The sequence below is a fragment of the Camelus bactrianus genome, chromosome 11, assembly GCF_048773025.1.
Source record: "Camelus bactrianus isolate YW-2024 breed Bactrian camel chromosome 11, ASM4877302v1, whole genome shotgun sequence".
Taxonomy (NCBI): Eukaryota; Metazoa; Chordata; class Mammalia; order Artiodactyla; family Camelidae; genus Camelus; species Camelus bactrianus.
The window spans coordinates 58,034,584-58,059,179 of record NC_133549.1 but is presented as its reverse complement, the minus strand read 5'-3'; the positions used below and the strand labels follow the sequence as shown (position 1 = coordinate 58,059,179).

The following is a 24,596-nucleotide window of genomic DNA, read 5'->3' as shown; positions in this document are numbered from 1 at the left end:
AAAAGCCCCTCAAATAATTTATGGTGCTTTTAAAAGAGATTAAATGAATATATCCCATTTTAATCTTGAGGTTGATGGTCCCAAAATTAAGATTATACTTCTAGTGCACCTAAAGCAGTTTTGGGGACGTAGGTGCTTCATTAATGTGACCTTTGCTTTTTTTTTTTTTTAACACTCTAACTGTTAAATAATGTGGGAGGCTCTAAGCGTAATAGGTTAATTATGTAATAAATTTAAGTCCAGTCCTATTCAGTAAAGGGGCACCAGGTGGTCTTCCTTCCTGTTAGAATAGCTTTAGCTGGGCAGTTTACCTGACCTTATAACTTTCTTATTTGCCTTGTGACTTTCATTTCATTTCTTTTTTGGCACGGTGACCTCTTATTGAGTCAGTTAATTCTGTAGGGAGATGAAATGCCCTCTGCATTCATGAAGCTGTGTTGTGATTATTTGAAACTGAGTTGAGTTGCAGAGAGAGGTTAAGTGTGAAATACCATTTAAGTTATGATAAACTTGAGACCTTGCCTGTTGCTGAATGTACCCAGCACTTGTTTGATTAGGAGTGTGGTGCTGGGGAGGACACAGGTACCCAAAGGGCTGCCTGCACAGTCTGGCTGGTTCCGGGAGGCTCTGACCTTGAATCTCCCACTAAGTGTCACCTGTGACATTGTGGGCTTTGGGTGACCAGCCATCTCTCCTGGAATGCCCTCTTTCTTGTCATCCTGTAGTCTGGCCTCATAGAAATTGCACAGTTATCACTTGTAATAAGGTGCTAATGGGGCATGTAATTCCCAACATGTTGCTCATGCACAGAAAGATTTCAGGAGAGAGATATGCTTGTATAGTCTTTGCTGGTAGTACATCATCGGAACCCTGGACTGCAGGCAAAACTTCCAGTTCATTCTTAACATCTCTATGTACACAATGAGCTATTTTTTTCCCCTCTAATGACTAAGAGAACTTTGATAATATTATTTTAGGTCTTCCATATTTTGGAGAAAATTGAAACAGATATCATTCTTCCCATTTTCTTTAAGGAGATATAATTAACATTGGTTGAGTACTGACCAAGAACTGAGCATCTATAAATAATATTATTAATAAAATCCACTAACACTTATTTAAGCATTTATTGTGTTCTAGGCATGTAGCCATATTTATGACAATTATCTTTTTGTACTAGTGGAAAAACTAAGGATCAGAGAGATTACCTAACCACTTTAGTAAGATTTGGAAGAACTTGAGTAGAATGTCTTTTCCATAAATCATAGTGTTTCTAACAAAAGGTACCCAGAACTTCCAACTATGTGTCTAGTGATTTATTTACCCCCTTATATCACTCATACCTTAATTGTTATATAAAACCTATTATTTCACCCTGGAATTTTTTTCCTTTGGTGATATATTGTGTTGCTAAGCAGTAATTATTATTTAGAAAGGATTACTTTGAGGGAGTTTTACAAGTGTGATTTTCTTCTCTGCCTTAAAGCTTTGTGATGTTGGTCACATCAGTTAGGCACACTTTGTTGAGTGAATGCTAGGTCTACTAGAATTTAAGTTCTTTGAGGTCAGTGAATCAGTCTTTGTTGTCTGTCTTTGGATCTCTGGCACTCAGTCACTCAGTATTATTCACTGAATGACTCAAAATTGGTAAGAGATATATATATATATATACATACACACCTAAATATGTATATATTTATTATATATATTGTGCATAACTTTTTTGTAAAATGGCATATTAGGTCTTCCATATTTTTCTGTAAAGTGGAAGCATAATATCTTTTCAATTATAAAAAGTCTCATTTTAAAAGAGGATATAATCATGACTCTTATACAGATACAAAGTAAAGATGTGTCAAAGATTTTATTTAAATTGTGAATTAATGACAGAACCAATAAGATATTACAGTCAATACAAAAAAGAATGCAAAATACCACACATTTACAGTCTGCCAAGGAATGCTGAAGTAAATTTAGAAGTGCACACAAAATTGGCCATACTTGCAGTATCCATAGCGTGATAATCAACTACTTTGCTGTGGACACAATTTGCATTTCTGTGGAGAGAAGTTATTTGCATTGTCATCAGTTTCTGCAAGTTAACTTCTATTTCTACATAGACGAACAAAAAGCAGAGATTATTCAGATAGGTGAGCTAGCCAGGACATCCACTAAATTTCAAAGTCTTTTATAATTGTTCCTCACAGTCTCGACCTCCCTCCCTTCTTCTTCCTTGTGATCATGATAATCTCAAAGAAAGATTAACTTTGATCGCAAGATAAGACTACTCTCCTTAGGTTTGGCCTTATTATTTACCTAGACAGGCATGGCAAGAGTGTTAATTTACCATCTAGTTCTTCTTACATATGCTTTGCAAAATCTAGAGCCGTATAGTTTTGAATAATTACAGAATGAACTTCTCTTTGGAAGCTTTCATAAGGAATCTCAGATTAGACTTCTAATGCCCCTGTTGTTTGCAATCCCAAGGCAAGGGAACCAAATTGAAGAAATTCTCTCCACCTTTTTTCACCTGCAGTACTTATGCATTTAGGTGAATTCCTCTTTTCTTAAGGTCCCCAAAATAACTTTAGATTCCTGGCCTCCAAGGAAGTGATGGTCCTTACCACCTATAAGGTTGGACCCTCTAAACTAGATAGCAGGCTAGTTATCCTAGGAGTCCTTTGTAGGCATTGACTCTGTAATTAAAGCCACGTTAGTTCCTTGAAATCAGCCTGTTCTACCTGATCCAAGATCAGTATGACATTTCAGGCAAGATGTTAGTTATGTAATAGAGTTATCCAATTTTGTCTTGGTAAAACAGAAGATGTTATTATTGAATATATGAAATAATTCTATTGCCATTGAAAGTAAGGACATTTGGTATGAGTTTCTGGATTCTAGGGTTTAGTGAGATTCAGGTATAATTTAAAAATATTTCATTTAAGTTTATATAACAGAATGGTTATATATGTTATATATATAATATATATAACAGAATGGCCGATGGATCAGAAGATGACTATCATTTGGAAAAGTTCCTACTCATAGTTCTTAAGAAGAGAGGGGGGCATACTATGTCATGCAGTGCCACAAGGGGAAGCACCAAGGTTGGTCAGGAGGAAGATGGAGCATGGGCAGAAGGCATTATTGTGGCTTTTATTGGAAGGAAAAGCAAGGCAGAGTAAGCAGGCTTAGAATTGGCTAGTTTGAATAGTTTCCGTGAACTCTGATGTATAGGGGTTCTCTCTAGTGGTCTGGTACCTGGCCCTGGGATGATTAGGGCAAAGGATGATTGCTTCTTGGAGTGTATGAATCAGGTAGAGGAGGTGGTTCAGCGTATGGGTTCTGGATTTGTTAGTTTGCATATGAATGGCACATTTCTATTTCCAGGGCAAGTCATTTATCTTGTTTGCTATAAAAATCTACTAAATAGTACGGGTAACAAATAGTTGAAGTAGAAAGAGAAAGGACTTTCTTATGGGGCCAGAAGACAGACTATATTAAAACAACAATATTCCAATCAGATAACCACTGTAAAATTTCCCTTATCAGTCCATTCAGTTCTGTGTAGTTAAACCTTGTTCCACTTGATCTTGGGTTAGCAATAGCAAGAAGTTGTCTGCTTCTGGACTAAAGTTCTGCAAGTCCTGACCCAGCCCACTGGTGTTATCAGACACCTATACCCAAGAGTCTGTTCTTTGGAATGTCAGTTATTTAAAGTATCTGGGCCTTTACCATGAGACTCTTGAGAATATTCTTCTTAGTTGATGACAGAGACCCTGACCTGAAGCTGATAGTAGAACCTTAAGGCAAGTGTCTGAAGAAAACAAACATCTATAGATCACAGAAACTGACAGTTATTTTCATTGATTTACTACTAATAGTTTTCAAATGTGAAAAGTCTGATGAAAGTTCATAAGAAAAATGATTCATAATGTGACATGAAAACAAGATAGTGAAACCATTCCCATCAAGTTAGAATGTCTCAGGGGATAATAAAATAAGCCTATCTTTAAAGAAGTCAGAGAATTTACTTCTGGTTTTACAAAAATGGAGTAATATAATTTTTATAGATGAAAAAACTTTAAAGTATAGCATAATAGTCCTAAAAGAAGATGCCAAGAGTATCAAGTAAGACATTCGTTAAGTCTGGTGTAGGTCCTGGACATCTGCATTATTATTAAACTCCGCAGACAAGTCTGTTGTGTGTCCTGATTGAAAACCACTGGCCTGGATGATGCCAGATTCAAATGAAAGAAGTAAGGCCATGGACAAGTCTAGTTTTTAAATAATAACCACAGTTATCACTGATTACTCTATAGCGTTGTTGTCTAATATTATCAGGCAAAGTTCCATAGGACTGGAACAAATATACCAGAATTTGATAGAACTATATATTTCATAAGAGTTTGGATCAAAGGGTAAATGACCCACTAACTAGGTTTACCATGCACTGTGGTAGAGAGAGTAGTTCTGTTCATAAAGCTGGATTTATTTGGGGATCTTGAGCTTATGCTACAAATCCTGCTTGACACTGGTTGCTGTCATCAGAACACAGTTCTAGCTGGTCTGTTATGAAATCATCATTCCCCAAAAGTACCTGTGAAGAACCTACAGGCACAGCTTTATGAACTTAGAAGGAACCCTCTTTGAAGCTGAAGGGCACCATTATAAGAGTTTAGCTATTGCCATTTCTGGGTTCTCTCATCACAGAGTGGATCTTCAGTCTGATCCTAACCAGGTTGGGAATGGGGGTGTGGGCAAAGGAGAAGGGGTCCGATAGGAACCATTGAAAGTTTGGATCTTTCTTACCTTTCTGATCAGCCCCAAAGTCAGAATCAAAAAGTCTACTTATGAAGGATCAGACTCAATATTACAACAACTTTTCTTTAATTTTGGTTTTGGCCACCTCTCTGAGGGTAGAGTACAGAATCTGAGGTTTTATGTGTATGTCCGAATGTGATTCCAGTTTTTCACCAACAATGAATGATTTAAAAGAGGTGTATTTGCTGATCCAATAAAAGTCTGGGAATCAGGAAGGCAATGCAAGAATGTTCTCAAAGAAATTGATATTTAATATCTATATATAATAAAGATAATAAAATAAATAATATAATAAAAGTCACTTATGACAAACCCACAGCCAATGTAATACTAAATGGTGAAAAGCTAAAAGCCTTCCGACTGAATTCTGGAACATGACAAGGATGCCCACCCTCACTACTTCTGTTCAACATAGTATTGAAAGTCCTAGCCACAGCAATCAAACAATAAAAAGAAATAAAAAGTATCCAAGTCAGAAGGAAAGAGGTAAAATTGTCATTATATGAAGATGACATAATACTCTATGTAAAAACCCTAAAGACTTCACACAAAAACTATTAGAATTGAGAAGTGAATTCAAAAAGGTAGCAGGATAGAAGATTAATATACAGAAATCAGTTGCATTTCCTTATACTAACAATGAAATATCAGAAAAAGTAAAAAAAAATACTGTTTATAAAGTCACTTTATATAAATATATATATATATATATTTATATAAATATATAAATAAAACAAAATACCTAGGAATAAACCTAAACAAAACAGTGAAAGATTTATATACTGAGAGCTATAAAATGTTGATAAAGGAAATCAAACATGATTAAAGGAAATGGAAAGATATCCTATGTTCTTGAATTGCAAGAATTAATATTGTTAAAAATGGCCATACTACCCAAAGCAATCTACAGATTTAACATGATCCCTGTTAAATTACCCAGGATGTTTTCCACAGGAGTAGAACAAATAATCCTAAAGTTTATGTGGAACCACAAAAGACCAAGAAGTGGCAAAGCAATCCTGAAGAAAAAGAACAAAGATGGAGGGATAACCCTCCCAGACTTCAGACAATGCCCCAAAGCTATAGTAATCAAAACAGCGTGGTATTGGCACATAAACAGACATACAGATCAATGGAACAGAACAGAGCCCAGAAATAAACCCAAATACCTACAGTCAATTTATCTTTGATAAAGGAGGCAAAAATATACAACAGAGAAAAGACAGTCTCTTCAGCAAGTGGTGTTGGGAAGGCTGGACAGCTATGTGTAAAACAATGAAATTAGAATGCTCCCTCGTACCATACACAAAAATAAGCTCAAAATGGCTTAAAGATTAAAATATAAGGCATGACACCATTAAACTCCTAGAAGAGAACATAGGCAAAATATTCTCTGATATAAATCGTAGCACAATTTTCTTAGATAAGTCTCCCAAGGCAAAAGAAATAGAAGCAAAAATAAACAAATGGGACCTAATCAAACTTAGAAGCTTTTACAGAGCAAAGGAAACCATAAAAAAAAAATGAAAAGACAACCTACAGACTGGGAGAAAATATTTGCAAACAGTGTGACTGACAGGGACTTAATTTCCAAAATATACCAACAGCTCATACAACTCAATATCAAAAAACAAACAACCCAATCAGAAATGGGCAGAAGACCTAAATAGACATTTCTCCAAAGAAGACATACAGATGGCCAATGGACATGTGAAGAGATGCTCAACATTACTAATTATTAGAGAAATGCAAATCAAAATACAATGAGGTGTCACCTCACACCAGTCAGAATGGCCATCATTAAAAAGTTCACAAATGATGAATGTTGGAGAGGCTGTGGAGTAAAGGGAACCCTCCTACACTGTTGGTGGGAATGTAAACTCATGCAGCCACTATGAAAAACAATATGGAGGTTCTTTGAAAAACTAAAAATAGACTCACCATATGATCCAGCAATCCCTGTGCATAACCGGAAAAGATGAAAACTCTAATTCGAAAAGATACACGCACCTCAATGTTCAAAGCAGCACTATTTATAATAACCAAGACATGGAAGCACCCTAAATGTCCATCCACAGATGAATGGATAAAAAAGATGTGGTGTATGTATGTATGTGTGCATATATATATATATATATATAATGGAATGTTACTCAGCCATAAAAAGAAGGAAATAATGCCATTTGCAGCAACATGGATAGAACTAAAGATTATCATATTAAATGAAGTAAGTCAGACAGGAAGACGAATAACTTATGGTATTGCTTGTATGTGGAATCTAAAACAATGATACAAATGAACTTATTGACAAAACAGAAATAGACACACAGACATAGGAAACAAACTTACGGTTACCAAAGGGGAAGTGGAGGAGGGGTAAATTAGGAGTATGGGATTAACAGATACATACTACCGTATAATATAGATAAACAACAAAAACATTTATTGTGTAGCACAGGGAACTATATCCATTATTCTGTAATAACCTATAATGGAAAAGAATAAAAAAAAATACATGTAACCGAATCACTTTGCTGTACTCCTGAAAAATAACACAGTATTGTTAATCAACTATATTTCAAGAAAAAAGAAAAGTTAAGATATTTAGAGGAAGGAGAATGTTCATTTCACGAGGGTCAGTTTTAATTTTCCTTTTTGCTTGTGTATTCCTTTCTTCCTTAGGCAGAGGGCTTTGTTAAAAAAAAAGTGGCTTGGATAAGGACCATTTAATGACCTGTCTCCTGAAAGGTCAAGTTTTATTGATGCTAATATTAGAGTTTATTGATATAATGAACTTGAAGTTAAAACAAGACTTTAGTTTGTGCTAAGCAGAAACTCCTCATCAAAGTATATTCCAGTTAACAGTTTGCTATCCTGTGGAATGTCTTATTAAATAGCAAACACTCTTTCCAAGGAGGAGAACTGACTGAAGGCAATAGATCATATATGTTGTAATAATTTATGAAAAATTACACAAAATATGGGGAGTGAGTGAAATGGGTGAAGGTGGTCAAAAGATACAAACTTCCAGATGTAGGATAGATAAGTCCTGGGAATATAATGTACAACATGATGACTGTAGTTAATAATACTGTATTGCATATTCGAAAGTTGTAGATCTGAAAAGTTCTCAAGAGCAAAAAATTGTGTTAACTGTGGTGATGGATGTTAACTAGACTAATTTTGGTGATCATTTTGCAATATATACATATGTCAATTCATTATGTTATGATGTCATACCAGTTTTATCTCAGTGAGAAATATGTATGCCTTATCCCATGATTAACAACAAGCTCTGGAGGTTTCATCTCTCCCCTATAGAATATTTAGGTAATTTTTCACCTTGGAAAACTTTGGGATTGACTGTGAGACCATCTCTGTTATTTACTTTCTGTTTTTTGAGTGTGACCACCAGTCTTAATCAGTTTTTCCTGTTTTTGGTACAATTTCTACCATTTTCTAGAACTATTTGTCTCACGTCAATTTTTTATATTCACACTTTCCTGATTACATGGTGAAAAATTTAGAAACCTACTATTTAATTAAAAAATCCCTATTTATTGATATTACTGATTAAAATGAACTTGGTTTGAAAAAAGGCAATAGATTTTTATATGTTGTAATACTTTGTGAAAAATTAGAAGTGATTCTATATTGCTATAGTATTAATCCTTAACAACCTGATCTGGGGATGATTAGATTTGACTAACAGAACTAGCTTCATGTTTTGGACCTCACAAGTGTCCAGAGGACGTTTAGAGTTAGCATTGGTGGATCGAGTCTTACCATCTTCACTTCCTACCAGGTGGCATCAGGCTATGCACCATCCTTCTGTCCTCCCCCTCTGGTGGTACTTTAGCAGAAGACAAAAGGTAGGAGGCTATAGAGAGAGTTCTTCTGCACTGAGCTGTGTACTATGATCGTGCTGCTAATCCACTTCCTTGGGGAGACCAGCTGTTCGGTCTGGTGTACATCAGCATTAGGTTTCTTCCACTTGGCTCTTGTAAATGTGTTAAGAGCCTGGAAAGGGATCCAGGACTGATTGTGAAAATTGCATTTTTATCTTTCTGCAGAAATGAAAACCCCCTAACCTCTCTTCAGGCAAAATAACTTAACTGTGGAGTATTTACTACATTTCTGTTTTTGGAGAGTACAGCTCTTATTCTTCCTGCGTTAGACTCTGAATTAAGAGAAAGACAAAGTTAATTCTGGGTCATTTTTTTTTACCCAAAAAGGAACTAAGATTCTGTTTCCAATTATAGTTCTACCTTATGTACATTGTTCTTAATATATTACTGAACCACCATGCTAGTGCACATGGTAAAAGCAAGAAAACTGGTACAGCTGATTGACTTTGAAACTGAGAGCCCTGGAAAGCTAAAATGAACTTCAAATAGAATTTCACTTGCTTTTCCCTGAAAGGAAGACTTTTAAGTTCTGAATATGCCTTTGAGGGATTTCTTTTTGCAGTGTGTCGAAAGCCTGAATTCATTGTGATTCTAACAATTGGTCTTAGATAATTGTTTTGACACATTCGTTTTTGTTGCTTTATTTCTCTCATGTGATTTTGCAGCTCCAGTGTAGAGGTTTTACTTCAGTTCCTGTTTAGGTGTGGATGTGGGGGAAGACTTGTTACTGGTCAGGACAAAAGGTGATCCTCTAGATTTTTGTTCCAAGTTCCCCATCACTTCTCTGAGAGTAAAATGTTTGAGATTCAGGGGGATACAGTTCTGAGAAATTCAAGGTCCTTGAAAGTGAGGCCATCTGAGTCAGTGTTCGGATTTACTTGTTTCTCATGGTGTATCAGATTCTGATCCTCCTCTTTGAAATAACAGCCAGCCTGTTCTCAGTGATGAAGTTGATTCAGAAAGATATTTTTAGGAAGGAACCTGGAATGTCTGTAATATAACTTTATTACTTTTTTTCAAGTGAACAAATATATTTAGCTTAATACTGACATGAAGGAAACTTAAAATTAAGTGATGTGCCTTGTTTGCCTGGGCATTGAATCTTAAAAGTTAAAAAAAAAGTCATCACTCAAGGCAGTGTGTGTTCAAATAACTGGTTTGAGACAAGCTTATGAGCAATGGGATACTTAAAACGTTGTCTTTGTAGTGCTCAAGGCCACATTATTTAACTGATACTCTGCTTCTGATGGATACAGAAGAATTCCCTTAAAAACATGAACAAGACAGTGTTGATGGTATTGGTTCACCTGAGTGTAGCAGTGGAGGATGGCACGGACTGATCTCTACTCACATGCTGCCTATAATGTTTAGCAGAGATGCAGGTGGCTCCCATATAGGATGGCTCTTAAATTTGTTGTTTTTCTTCTTCCTCTGCATCCTTTGTGATAAATAAATTCTTATTTAAAGAATCTCTGATTTTGTTCTACATAGTTCCCAAGGTGGTTTCTCATATCATATATATAGCCCTACACATTCAGCCAATAATCAAGACCCACCAACATATAGAAAGAGGAGTAACATGTCCATGGGACACCATTGTCCCTTTTGGCACCTGCTGTCCCTCCATGGGGTTCCAAGACTTACTCCCTCTACTATGGAGAATTTTCCTCTAATAACAACCAGAGGTAAATAATTGAATGGCAGTGTAGTGAGGTGGAAAGTATGATCTGTAGTTCCTGGTGGATATGGATTCAGATTCCTTCTCAGCCACTTACTTTCTGTGTGACTTTAAGCTTTGACTTACTAGCTCATTGTGTTAGTTTTCCATCTATAAAGCAGAGATAATAATTTGCATTTACTTTTAGAGTTTGTTGAGAATTGAAAGTGATAATGATATAACCTAACTGTTCAGCAAATTTCATGGGGCTAAAAAGAGTATATAGAATGTTTTATAGACTCATCTGGCTGAATAACACTAAAATTTCAATAACTGCATGTCTCCTGAGTTAGGCTCAGCTGGGCTCTGCTGCATCAACAAGTAATCCAAAACCTTAGTAGTTAAAACCAACAAAAGTGTGTTTCTTGTACCTGCTATATATCCGTCATTGGTCACCAGGAAGAATTTGTTCATGGCGGTCAATTAAGGACTCAAACTAACAAAATAGTGACAGTTTTGGATGTGTGGTTTTGAGTCAGAGAGAAAATAGAGCTCTGGAGGATTCTGAAACAATAATTAAAAGATTTAAGCCTGAAGCCGCACAATATTTCCATTCTCTACTAATGGACCAGAGCTGGTCATGTGTTTCCCCTATAACCACACCTGTATAACACAGGGGCAAGGAACTCTAATCCTACAATGCGTGCCCAGGGGGAGAATGAAATACTGGCCAGCAGCACTAATGACTTCCACATCTCTCAAGCTAGTATATAACCTAAAGCAAGAAGTTAACTGGTCTTTTGCCTCTTCCGGTCCTTCAAAATACTGATGTATCAATGTTCTTAATGTCAAGGACTAGAAGAAGAAAAAGAACATTAATTAGTCTAACTCACCAAAGGAGCTACATGGCATTATACTGTTGGTCTGAACAGAAATTGGAGTTTTATATAAACATCCCTTCTGTTAAACACCTGCTTCATTATGATCAGGAAAAAAGAAGTAGGTTTAGTTATTGACTTTGTCTCCATAGCCAAATGAAACTTCAGAGTTTGTCAGTTTTATTTTATTTGGAAATAATTGTGGTCTTCTTCTTGACAGAAGATTGTAGTGACTTTGGCTTATGTCAGCTAAACTTGTGGGGCTGTGATTAAGAGGCATTTTAAAATTTGACCCCAAAATAATCCTTCCTATAGAAAGTAGATTTGACAATTGGGATATTGTCAGCTGTGGGAGCTGTGATTGCATACACACGGATATGCAAATTCACATCCTCATGTACTTGGTGATATTTATCCAAGAGCAGGGTGTTCTTTAGGCAAAGAAAACAGCTTAGCGAGGAGTTAGACAGCCTGTTTTGGAGCTTGGAAGTGAAGCTGTTTGGAAAGTCTGGAGAGCAGAAACATAATGAACTGACATTTTGGGTAACTAAGAATTGCCAATCTAAACTTTATCAAACATGGTTAAATATCACTTTGAGACTGAGACGTAACATATCAACCTCAAGCCTGCAGTTTTAGGCTCCATATTTTGCAAGAGATGTAGTTGCCAGATAAAATATGGAATTCCTGGTTAAATTTGAATTTCAGAGAAACAATGAATAATTTTCTAGGATAAGTATGTCCCACGTAGATATTGCTTTCAACAGGAATTTGTTTTGTGCAAGCAAATATCTATATGGAACATACTTACACTACAAAATTGTTCATTGTTTACCTGAAATTCAAATTTAACTGGACATTGAGTTTTTATTAACTAAATATGGTGACTGTATCAAGAATGAATGGCCTGCACATTTAACCTCACTCCTCTTCCAAAGTACGAGTAACTAGTTGCACCCATTTAGCCAGAGAATATCAGGAACTAACTTTTTTTTAAGTTTGATCCCTTTAGGATAGTTAAAATAGGTACAGGAAGGGAAGTTAGCAGCCTGTCCAGATCTCGAGGCTTATTGCAGTATTTATTTCACATCGTTATTGTCCAAACAGTTTGAAACATTCTGGAAAAAGCAGCCCACTTTCTTGGGATGACAAAGCCTTAAAAACTGGGTAAAAGTGGGAAAGGCTTGAAAATCTGCCCTCAAAGTCTGCAGACGATCCCACTGGATGCCCCTTGCTATGAGCAGTGACTGTCATCAAGTTAATAGAAATGCTGACTTTAATCAGCCTGTTTCTGTGTTAAAATGATCGAAAACAACATAATTGATGTCAGACACTGAATGATAGCGGTGTTTTGAGCACGAATTGTACTGAGGATAAACAGCCAGACAGGATGCTGCTTTGAAAATTGCTGCTCTAGGCTGAGGCTAGTGCCACGTGCAAGAATGGCTTTCCTGTCTTAAGCATTCTTTCATTATGTAGTTGATTGACTTCTGGCATAGTATCTGGTGGTCTATGAGTCATGATGGTGCTTTGATTTCCCACTCAGCAAAGCCCTGCTTGGTTTTGCTCTGAATCTTTTTTTTCTTTTTTTAAACAGCTGAACTTTCTGCAACTTTAACTACTGCTTAATAAGTTGTAGCCACAATTAGGGGATTTCTTACAGGAACAAAGATGTTCAGCTCTGCTTCTTTTGTTCCTTAACACACTGAACTACAATATTATGATTGCTTGGCTTGGTGATGTTGCCATGTGCCAGATAAATTTTCTATAGAAAAGGTCATCCCAATGTTAGATTTTCAGAGTTTTCAGCTATAACTAGCATGAAATAACCAACAGGATACTGTCAAAGTTTAAAGCTCTCTTAATTAGTCTGCCAGTGTGGTGGGAGCAAACAGTTGGCTTTTAGTGTGTTTTAACCCAGAAAACACCGACTGTACTGAAGGTATGACCTACCAGCTTTAAAGCCACCAGGAAAAGATCGCTGAATGTTGTGCTGATGGATCCACAGAACAGCATTGTTCCCTCCCACCTCTTCCCTGTGTCCCTCCCTGTTGCCTACTGTCTTCTCAGTCGTATTAAAACTGACATTTGATTTAGAAACCAAGAGAGCCTGGTCCAGATATTGTGAACTCTGAAAGACAAGTGAACTGAATAAAAGACTGAATTAGTTCAGCTCTAAATAAAAAACAGACATATACTAATGATTTAAGCCTCCTTTTACAATTTTATTTTATTTTATTTTTTCCTTGTTACTTATAAAGATTTGACAAGTGTGATCTTTTCTACCAGATGTGAAACATCAAGATGGAAACAGAGAAAAAAACCAAAACGTCACACCCTGTTAAAACTCTATCTCACTTTCACCTTATGCTAAAAAACAGGATGGGAACTCGGTGACTGGTTCTTAATGTGACAGAGTTGGAGAACCAGGGTCTGGATGTTCGAGCTATCCCTGGGCTGTCTACAGGGAAGGAACCTGCTGAGCTCTGCTGTGGCTGATGCAGTCTTGAGTCTCCAGGGTTTAGAGGCAAGTGAGGGGCCCCAGGAGATAAAAGGTGGGCTTGAGGTAGGCATCAGATGAGAGGGCAGCAGGGAACTCACACTGGAAAAGAAACAGGGATCTAATCTCTGGCAGTGATATAATTTGAATTCACAAAACAGTGAAAGTCTTTGTAGATAATGATTTTAGGAGATATTACTGCAGAAAATGCAGTAGCTGCAACTGTATTTGAACATTGTTTTCCTGTAATTGAAAATTTCATTATTTGATTAAAATTTCTGAAATGACACTTCTAAAATTTATTACAGTGTGATTGCAATGCTGTAACTGTGAGTACATTTTGTCATTGACTAGGGTACTTTTGAAGTTTGTTTGTTTTGGCTTCCTCTTACTTGTGAGCTAATTGCTTAAAGTGATTTATCTCAGAGCCTTTTAATATTGTATTCTTTCGAAGGAGGTTTTTCAACTGCAAACAAGACTAAAGAGCATGTCTTTAATACGCGTACAGATTATCTTCGTCTCCTTCTATCAAAATGGATGATTTTAATGTCACCATTTTTAGCTTTAGTGATTTGAGGACCTACATTCTATTTCAAAGATAGCCTGCTCTATGCAGACTGACCTGGCCTCTTCTTTTACTTCCCAGACTGTCCGTTTCAATAATAATCCCTTCCTGGGCAAAACCATCTATCAATTTTGCTTGATTTGCCAAAGCAGACTCAGTAACCCAGTGTTTCATCGGTGATGCTGGACTGAGTGTGCCAGAGGGGGCATCTGTTTCCCCTCTTGTAGCTTGAGGAATGTAATGAATTGGGTAGTGTCTCCCCAAAATTCATGTCCACTTGGAACCCTAGAATGTGACCTTATGTGGAAATATGGTCATTGCAGATGTATTTAATGTAACAGTACAGATGAGATCATCTGGCTGTAGGGTGGGCTCTGAAGCCAATGACTGGTGTCTTTATAAGAAGAGGGGAGGACTTCGAGGGACCCAGGGAAGAGGCCTCGGAAAGATGGAGGCAGAGATTGGAGTTACGCTGCCACACACCAAAGAATTCCAGGAGCCTCCTAGACCTAGAAAAGGCTCGGAAGGATTCTTCTCTTGAGCCTCTGGAGAAAACGTGCTCTGCTTACTCCTTGATTTTGGACTTCTGGCCTCCACAGATGTGAGAGAATAAATCTCTGCTGTTTTAAGCCACCAAGTTATGATAACTTTTACAGCAGCCATAGGAAAGAAACACCAGGGGCTTCCTGAAGTTAGACTGTGCATAGGCTGGCTCCCCCGTGCTCCTGGGGAACTGGCCAGGGCTGGATAGGATTCCAGTCCAGGAGGATGTGAGCCACTAAGCAGACGGGCAGGGCAGAGATGTGCGTATAGGACTGGGATCCGGTCACTGCAGTGGGGCACAGAGTGGGATTTGGGGACAGGAACAAGGCAGACACTCAGTGAAACTTCAGGGTGGCCGTTGCAGCAAGACACACCTGTTGCTGCGTTACCCACGCTGACTTTGCTTTCCTTTGACCGAGGACAGATTCAGTCCCACGTCTTGTTGGAGTCAAACCTAACACGGGCCAAGGGTCAGATGGGCTCTTCTAGGGGTGGAGTCAGAGGGGCAGGCTCATTCATCACTGAGACAGTGGGATAACCAGAAGTTTCTGGATGTATACTCGGGTGTTCACTGTTGGCATGGTTCTTTAGCACCGTGTCCGTTCCATGTGTTTTTAGAAGTGGATAGTACATGAATCGAAGGCTTTCATCTTCAAGCCCAGATATCACTTCTGGGTGTCCTTTACTTGCCAATATTACTGCAGTAGGAAGCCCTGGCTCAGACCTTGTAGGTCACATCTGGACAGCTGGAATCATTATGAAAATATTATTTCTGTGGTAATGATCATGCACAGCCTTGTCTTTTTAACTTATTGAGGAAAAATTGGCAAATATAATTGTATACATTTGAAGTGTACAACCTGATAATTTATATATATACTGCCTTGTAGAATGATTACCAAGATCAAGAGAATTAATAGATCCATCATCTCACATAGTTAAAACTGGTTTTGTGTGTGTTACCATGCCCTGGGTGAGAGCGCTGCCTCTTGTCATTCTGTTTATACTTGGACTCCAGTGAGGTCCCTCAAGTTACCCAGATGTGAAATGATGGGTAATAATACCCTGCTGTAAGGTTGTTCAAGGATTACATGACATAAGCCTTGTAAAGTACTTCCTCTAATGCTTAGTACATAGTAAAAGCTCAATAAATATTAGCATGTTTGCTGTTAGTAGGATTATTATATCCTCATATATTGTCACGATAGTGGGAATGAAAAGTTCGTCTCCTTTTAGAAAGAGACTGATTGTTCTGTGACCGTGGTTACCAGTAGCCATCAGAACCTTTTTTCACTTGTTTAAGCTGATCAATAACAGCAATCATTCCTGCTTCTGTAATCTAGCCCATCAGTGACAGCAGCCCTCAACCCTGTTAACACACCCAGTTATAAAGCCAGATGGTCAGCAACAGCTTAATTCCAGCCAGTGCACTGCTGCAAATCAGCCAGTCAACCCCATCCTCACTCCAGCTTGGCTTCTGTACCTAAAGATCCACTAATGCCTCAACAGTCCAGCCTCTGGAAGTCTCCCAGCCCCTCAGCTCCGTGAATCTCCAAACCCTGTATACGATCAGGTCTCTCTGCTTTGCTCAGTGAGGTCTGTGAAAGTGCAACTCTCCCCTGCTTTATCAAGCTTTAATTTAGCTTTTGTTCAGTTATTGAGTGGGGATCTCTTCCTTCCATAGTGGAGATCTGTATAAAGTGCTAAGGGACTGCAAAGATGAGGTCACATGGAAGAGTTCACATGAGGGGTGATTTTTGATCCAAGTTGTGCAGTAGGTATTAAGTAGAGAAAAACTGCAGGAGGAGGGAGTTCTAGTTTGAGGGAAAGCACCATGAGTGAAGACATGATTGATGATGGTGGCAGTTCAAGAGCTGCTACCTATTTGTCATCCCTGGACTGTGGGGCGTGCAGAGGGTGGGGTGATAGAAACTAAGACTGGAACGGTCTTTAGGGGCTGGATTGTATGGGGCTTGGAGTCTGTCCTAAGGAGTTTTCCTGTGCTGGTGCCTCTCAAACATTTTTCTAACGTTGTAAGTCCTAACCACAGAGGAGACTGAACTTTTACCATAAGAGGGTGTTTCTTTGAAATCCCCTGTAGGGGATATTTGTTATTCTATTTTGGCTGCCCAGCATCTGAACTCTGTTCTTGTGCTTGGAGAATTTCCCACAGGAGGGAAAAAAGCAGAATCTTTTTTTCCACTATAGAAGCCAAAATGCCAGTATTTGCTTTTCCAGCCTCCATTTCAGCTAGGACACGGGCAGAACCTGGGGTGGGAGCAGATGCAGCGGGAGAGGAGACCTGGGCTGTGTGCGGTGGTCATGGTGGTGGTGCCCGTGGCTAGTGGGTGGGTTGGGTGAGCGTTGCACACCACAGGACTGACTCCTCTTCATAATCCAAAGATTCCCATATTCTCAGCATTTTAGTCCTGTTGAAATCAGGGTGCTCCTGACAACCAATGTTGTAACAGAGTTTGATATGCAGCATTATCTACTTTTTTCCTTAAAAACTAAAATAATAACATGGTGGTCTTAGGGTCAGTGGCATTGGAGATGCAGCATGCTCAGTGATGGCAGAAGTGTCCATGCTGGACCAGTTCTGAGCAGTTTTGGCCTTGTAGCTCCATGTCTGCTTCTCCAGACCTTTGGGTTACTTTGTAAGCTTCCCAGTAGATTCATTCTTGGCTTAAATTAGAGTTTGTTTCCATTGTTTGAAGTGAAGAATCCTGACTGGTACATGCATGTCATCTTAAAAGTCTTAAGGATCCTGCAGTTTATTAACATATTTGTTTTAATGGAAACAGGGCTTCCCCCCCTCCAAATCTTCACTTAAATTTGATGTCCCAAGAAACTATACCATGTTAATAACTCATCATTCAACAAATATTTATTGAGAACCTCTGTGTGATATTATGGAAAATTAGCTCATAATGGAGCTTTTATTCCAACATATATCTTGTGGGTTTGCATCCCCCTGGCACAGCACCTAAAGCCTGCCATTCCTAACCCTGGGGACTTGACCTGGGTTAAGAAGCACAGTGCAGGCAATGGAGAGCTAGCAGATACTTTAACCTAAGGAAGCGAGGTGACCTGATTTGTAGAATGGCTTCTTATGGGCTTCCTTCAGTTATTCTTATCACCATTCACTGGGTGGAATCTTGTCTCCAAGGCTTCCTGTGTCTTGAAGCTCTATGTAAACCCATTTGGAGCAAGAAGCTATGACTTTTGGGTTTAAGATGCCAGATATCTGTTGAGCTCCAAATGCTTTTGAGTTCAAATGTTCTGGGTGTTAAGCTCTTTCTTCATTCCGGGTAACTGCTGGGTTTCTAAATGACAAGCTTCTTCAGCGTAAGTGATGCTACAATAAGAATTTGGGTCTAATAGAATCTTCTTAGACTTTTCCCAGTTCTACATAAAAACATTTTTCATGAGTTACTGTTACTTGGAGTATTCAGTTTAGTCCACTGTGTCATCCAATCTTACTGTGTGGAAAGAAACATTCTTTTAAAATAGAGACCACCCCCCTTTGAAGCAAAAACTTTACATATTCTACTTGTAGCTGAGAGTCTGTTAAAAGACTTGGAGATAAATAGTCCTAATCACTGTTCATTGGGAAATTAGACAGAGACACTGCTTGTGTGGCCTTTGATAAGACAAGTCTTGATTTCTAGAGTTGATCCTGGTTTGTACTAATATTGCGAAGAAGCTAGTATTTTTCACCTTTGTGGGATCCCCTACGGTCTTGTATCCGGGGTATTACCAAGGGAAGCTAGCATCAAAGATTTGGTGTCTTTTGACTACTGTTAAAATGGACAAGAAGCCATAATGCAGGTAAATGTTAGGTCTTCACAAGATACCACTATTTTTGATACATCTATTCTCTTTAGATATCTTAGGATAGTATTCTGGTCAGGATTTATATTCTTACTGCTGTTGATTTTAAATTTGAGTGAATGTAGTACATATTATTTCATTTCACTTCAGTTTATTTTAATTCCAGTTATAAAATGCTTTTGAAAATAAATTTCTGTGAAATTAAAAGCCATTCAAGCATTTTTGGTTTCAGAGATAACATTACTTCTCTTTCTCCTTCCACTGCCTTGTACAACATCCTTCAAAAAAAAAAAAAAAAAAAAGCCAAAAACAAAACCTTGTGTTTTAAAGATGGGAGAGATCTGATGCTTCCACAAATCTTTAAAAGGAGAATGTTGGAAATGTTAGCTATCTTGATTGTGGCGATGGTTTCATTGGTGTATAGGTATATACATCTATCAAAATTCATCAAATTGTACATCTGAAATATATGTAGTTTACTGTACAGGAGTCATGCCATAATAAAGGTGTTAAATTTTTTTTTTAAAAAAGAAGAATGTTGGAATGACACGATTCTCCTTTATGTTAACTGTTCCACATTTTGTAAGAACAGTTAGATTTCCCAAAAGTCCACAATGACTGGTTCAATAGGATGAGAGACACATGTCCCTTGTTAATACAGGGACATGCTTAGAGCCCAGTGTTGAGAGTTGTGAAACAGCCTTGTCTAATGCTGTGTTTGTTCAGCACTTGGATGAAGCTCAGTGTTCTAGAGGAAGACCTAACGTTTTCATTCGTTCAGAATTTGTAAGAAAAAGTCTGGGTTGAATTTTACATGACCATCAGCTATGAAAAACTGTTAGACATAATAATGGAGACAGGATTATACTAACGATGATATTATAACATTATTATAAACATAATAATGTGTAAAACTCTGATTCTTTCCAAGTACTTAGATGCCTTCATTTAAGAAACATACTTGATAAATTATGCTAATGGATGGGAAAGCAGTTTGAGAGGTTTACATATTGCAAATGCAAGCTGCTGTTAGTTTTTGGCAGTTTCTTATTTATTCAGTAAAACAGCTGTTGCAGGCCGTTCCCTAGGCCAAACTCTCTTAGCCTCACTCCAGTTACAGAAATGAGCATGCAAGCAATGAGCTCCTGGTGTTTCAGTAAAAAATATTTAGTTTTTATGTTGTGGAAATTGTGTGTGTGTGTGTGTGTGTGTGTGTATTTCCCAAATCCATAAATGATGGATTCTCAGCATCAGGCACTGGTACTCAATGGACAGGTTATGCCTGACTGAATGAATCAACAAATACTTTACTAAGTGCTGAAACACTTAGAATAAAAGAAATGCAAGTCACAGAAGTCCTCTGTTGGGGTGCTTGCTTACATTTTAACTTGGGGGACATCAGCTAAGCGCACAGATTCTGCAGAGACTGCAGAAACAAGGCTATACAGGATTAAACACATGGAGGATGAGGGGAGCATCCAGAAGGAGAGAGGGCTGTTGATGTGGCCTAAAGTCATCAGAGGACATGGGATTTGAGGGGGACTCATGGGATATGGTATAGACTGCATATTTGTGTACCCTCAACATTCATTCCTATGTTGAAACCTTAGTCTTGAATGTGATGGTATTTGGAGATGGTGCCTTTGGGATATGGATTAGTGCTCTTGTAGGAAGAGACAAGCGAGGATTTGCTTCCTCTCTGCCACGGAAGAACACAGCAAGAAGGCATCCATCTGAAAATCAGGAAGAGGGCCTTCTCTATGACCCGAATTGGCTGGCCCCTTGACCTTGGACTTCGCAGCCTCCAGAACTGTGAGAAATAAATCTCTGTTGTTTAAGCCACCCCGTCTGTGGTATTTGTGTTACATCAGTCTGAACTAAAACAGGATATAAATAAGATGGGAACAAGGCAGGCATCCCAGGAATGAGGGAAGTGCATTGAGAAAGCAAACGGTTTGAGTCGAAAGGTGGTCAGGGCACTGAGGGGCCTTCTCAGAAGATATCAGGTATCTTGTGGTGCTCTTAGGCTTATTAATTTGATTGTCCATTAATACTATGGAAGGTGGGAAATGGGGAGGAATCTGCATTGACTTAGCAAAAACCTAGAACATCTTCTTTTCTTCTTCCTTTACCTTTTTAAAAAAATTTTTTATTGAAGTCTAGTTGATTTACAATGTTAGTTTCAGGTGTATAGCACAGTGATTCAGTTATACATATACATATATGTATTTTCAGATTCTTTTCCATTGTATGTTACAAGAAATTGAATATAGTTCCCTGTGCTATACAGTAGGGTGTTGTTGTTGTTGTTGTTGTTGTTGTTGTTGTTTTCCTGAGCGATGATCTGTTTCGTTTGCGACTGTAGTCCCACAGCTAGAACCGTCCCTGGCACTATAGAAAGTATTCAGAATATCCTTGAATGAGTAGCCATCAAGGAACTATAGAGTTCATTAGTAACTAGAATTGAAAGGGCCCCTTTTGCCACTTGCTCACTGAATATGGAGCTTTCTCTTTAAGGATCCCAGTTTCTCCTTGTGCTTGACATTAGTGGAGAAGCTTGAGGATCTAGGGTAATTTTTGGGATGGTATGTTTGGATTTTTCTCATGACTGCTTTGGGAATAGAAGAATCATTTGATTCTTGCTAAACTAAATAAAATAAACAAGGGAGCTTGTGAAATGAAACACTGAGGGATATTTGAAAGCAAAGAATAACAGACATAGTTTAATCATTTCAGAAAATAACATGGTAGAGTTTCCATATCAACAGGCTGTTTACTTTCTCAGTGAAAGGGGAATAAAAGGTGGTTTTTCCTGGGGAGGTGACGTGCTGTAGTAGGAGAGATGTATTTAAAATAGTGTAAGCCTCAGCTCAAAGGGAGATGATTTAAAATATACTTAAATATTTCATTTATATTAAAATCACAGAAATTAGCACTTCTGATTCTTAATATTATAGTAATCTTTTAAAGTGAAAGTTAGTCACTAGCTTCTGTCATAGGCTTAAGAGGCTACGGGGCTGAGGAGGGAGTACAGACTTGATGAAGGTGCCATTAAGCCTTTCTTTCATGCGTCTGCCCTGTGGGTATGACCGAGCTCTAGTCGGAAGGCTTAACTCAGTGTCGCCATATTTATAGGTGCTGATTCATTACTCCCATCTGGTCATGATTTTTGATTACTTGCTGATGAAAATTCTATGTCTTTATTAAAATACATAGACTGTAAGAAACAGTGGCATTTATTTTAAAGAACATTATTTATAACATTTTCAGATAGAAGTCGTATGCTTGAGTGCACATTACTAATACGTATTGTTTCTTTTATTTCCTTACCCTGATTTTCCATGTGGAGTAAAAATCCTTCAGCATTACAGTGAGATAACAGATAGGTAGCGTCAGGCAGTAAGTTTCCTTCTGTCCACATTTTCTTCCCATCTCTCTTTCTTGGTCTCCTTTGCAGTTTTCCTCCCATCTGCCTGTCTCTTAAATGTTTTTAAAATGAAATATTTTTATTTTAAATTATAAAAACAGTACATATTCATTAAATAACTCAAATAACAGAGTAGTTTATAAATTAACATGTCCCGCATTAAAAAAATTAAGTACATAATAACACACACACATGTATTTGAGCTTCCCCTCCACCTTTCCCCAGGGGCTCTCACTGTGTATACTATTTTGCAGCTTAATTTTTAATTTAATGATATATCATCAGTCCCCTAAATATTTGTGTTTCTCAGGGTTCTCTTCTAGGTTTTCTCTTCTTTCTCTGCACATGCTGAATGGAGTTGTGCCACTTGTAGTTTTAGTCGCCTTCGTGCTTATTTCCAAATATATATCCCCAGCCCTGATCTGTCTCTGGGACTGCAGTCCCTCTATTTTCATGCCTCCTTGGATGCTGTGTGGGCCCTACCCCCAACTCTTGCTCAACTCTGTGTCTCTCCCAGTCTCCATCTCGGGAAGCAGCAGTATTACTCATTCCATTTTCCAGGCTAGAGATTTGGCATCATCTTTAGTCTTTCCTCTTTCTCATTCAACCACAGTATGTCAATCACCAGGCCTATTGTTTCCACCTGTTTAATCTCTTTTAAATCAGTCAGTCTTTCTTCATTCTGACTACCACCTCTGTAATGCCAGTGACAATCATCTCTTGCTTGGGGTGCTCTAATTATCTAACTGTCCTCCTTCCTTTCACTCTCCCTGCTCACCTTCTAATCCACTTGCCTCACAGGCCCCAGATGATCTTTCTCCAGTGCAGATCTAAACATGTCTTACTTACGATATTCAGGGACTTGCTACTGCCTTCAGAATAAAGCCCAAACTCGTGGGGTTCATATGATCTAGCTCTGCCTATGCCTTGCCCACCTCATTGGTCACCATTCTCACCTGTGCTTGACTCTAACCCCAAACATTGCCAACCACTCTGAGTTCCTCGAACACGCCATACTCTTACTTACACATTTGCCTTGGTACATTCTGTCTCCCCATCTCTGCTCCATCCTTTAGACCACTTCAGTGATCAGCCTCTCTCATGAACTGGGTTTGGTGTCGTTCCTACATGTCCCCAGAGTATCGCCCACACACCTTTATCCTACTATAGCATTGATATTTTGTACTGTACTAGCCTGTGTGTGGTTTGTGTCACTCCCACCCCCTCTATTGTCACCACTAGACCACGAGCTCCCTGAGGGCAAGAACTAGGAGGAGCACTGAATGTAGCACCTGATAGGAGCCACATCTTTGAACGATAAATGAATGTTTAGATGACCCTTGAATAACACAGGTTGGAATGCTGGGGGGCAAATATATGCAGATTTTTTTCAAAAAATATAGTAAGTATATTTTCACTTTTCAGATCTTTGTATGTGGGAAAAAGTTTGTGTTGATTAGAGAGAACAATGTGTGGAATCAAAAGAACTAGGGTTTGAGTCCTGATTCTATCCAGACGGTTTCAGCTTCCTGCCCTTTGGTGAGTCATTGATCAATTCCTTGGTTTTTGAGGCAGAGACACTAGTACACAAATTTTCAACAGGGAGGGTGGGGACAGGGGTGGGGAAATCATGCATCCCTAACCGCTAAGTTGTTCAAGGCTTAACTGGAGTCAGAAACCCAGGAAGCCCATAATGCTGAGAGGTGGCCTTTCCTGAATCCCAGCAGTTATAATGGTCAAGTCAGAAGCTTCACTCACCTTGAGGGATCAGGCTGGTGCAAAGGTCATTGTCAGCACTTTTCAGGGCCTGGGTGGGGCACTTTGAGATGCCAGTGCCACTAGGGAGTAGAGCAAAGTGATCATGACCAGAATCTGCCTTCTGCTTTCCTTCACGCTTCGTCCAGTTTGAGGCCTTCTGCAGACTCGAGTATGTGTTGCATTTGGAGTGAGTGGGAGAGTTGGAGGCTTGAACACGGCGTAACTGCTCAGTGGGGCAGGAGCTGACATGTGAGGATTCCTGGAGTGAGGTACTCGGATTTTGGGTAGTCACAACATCCATGGCGGCTAATCTTGGCGTCTCATGCTGCTGTTTAATCCTGCTACTCCCTGCCGGCCTCCAACTCCCAGTCTGTGTAAGCTCATTAAAGGAAGACCTTCGTTTCTTTATTTTATTTACCTTCATTTCTTTAATCTCTCTCTCGATCTGGAGTCCCCGTGTCCTTTATCTACATGCTGCAGAGAAGAAATAAATATACCTGAGAACCCAAATTCCTTGTGATTCTCTTTTATACCCTGTTGTATGCTCTGTTGATTTTACACTTGAATAGCCCCACCCCAGCCCAGCTTTCACTTTTTGTTTAATATGCCTGCATTCATATTGATACTTATTTGCATGGGCTACTTCTCAGGTCTCTGGTGATGTTAATTTGTATACGGAACCCAGCTCACCTCACATATCTA

General features: G+C 38.6%; 1 protein-coding gene across 6 annotated transcripts in view; it reads left to right on the top strand.

Annotated features, from left to right (window-relative positions):
- The window catches only part of FAM13C (family with sequence similarity 13 member C), a 114,869-nt gene that overhangs the window by 10,724 nt on the left and 79,549 nt on the right, over positions 1-24,596 (top strand). The gene's annotated exons all lie outside the window — the stretch shown is intronic.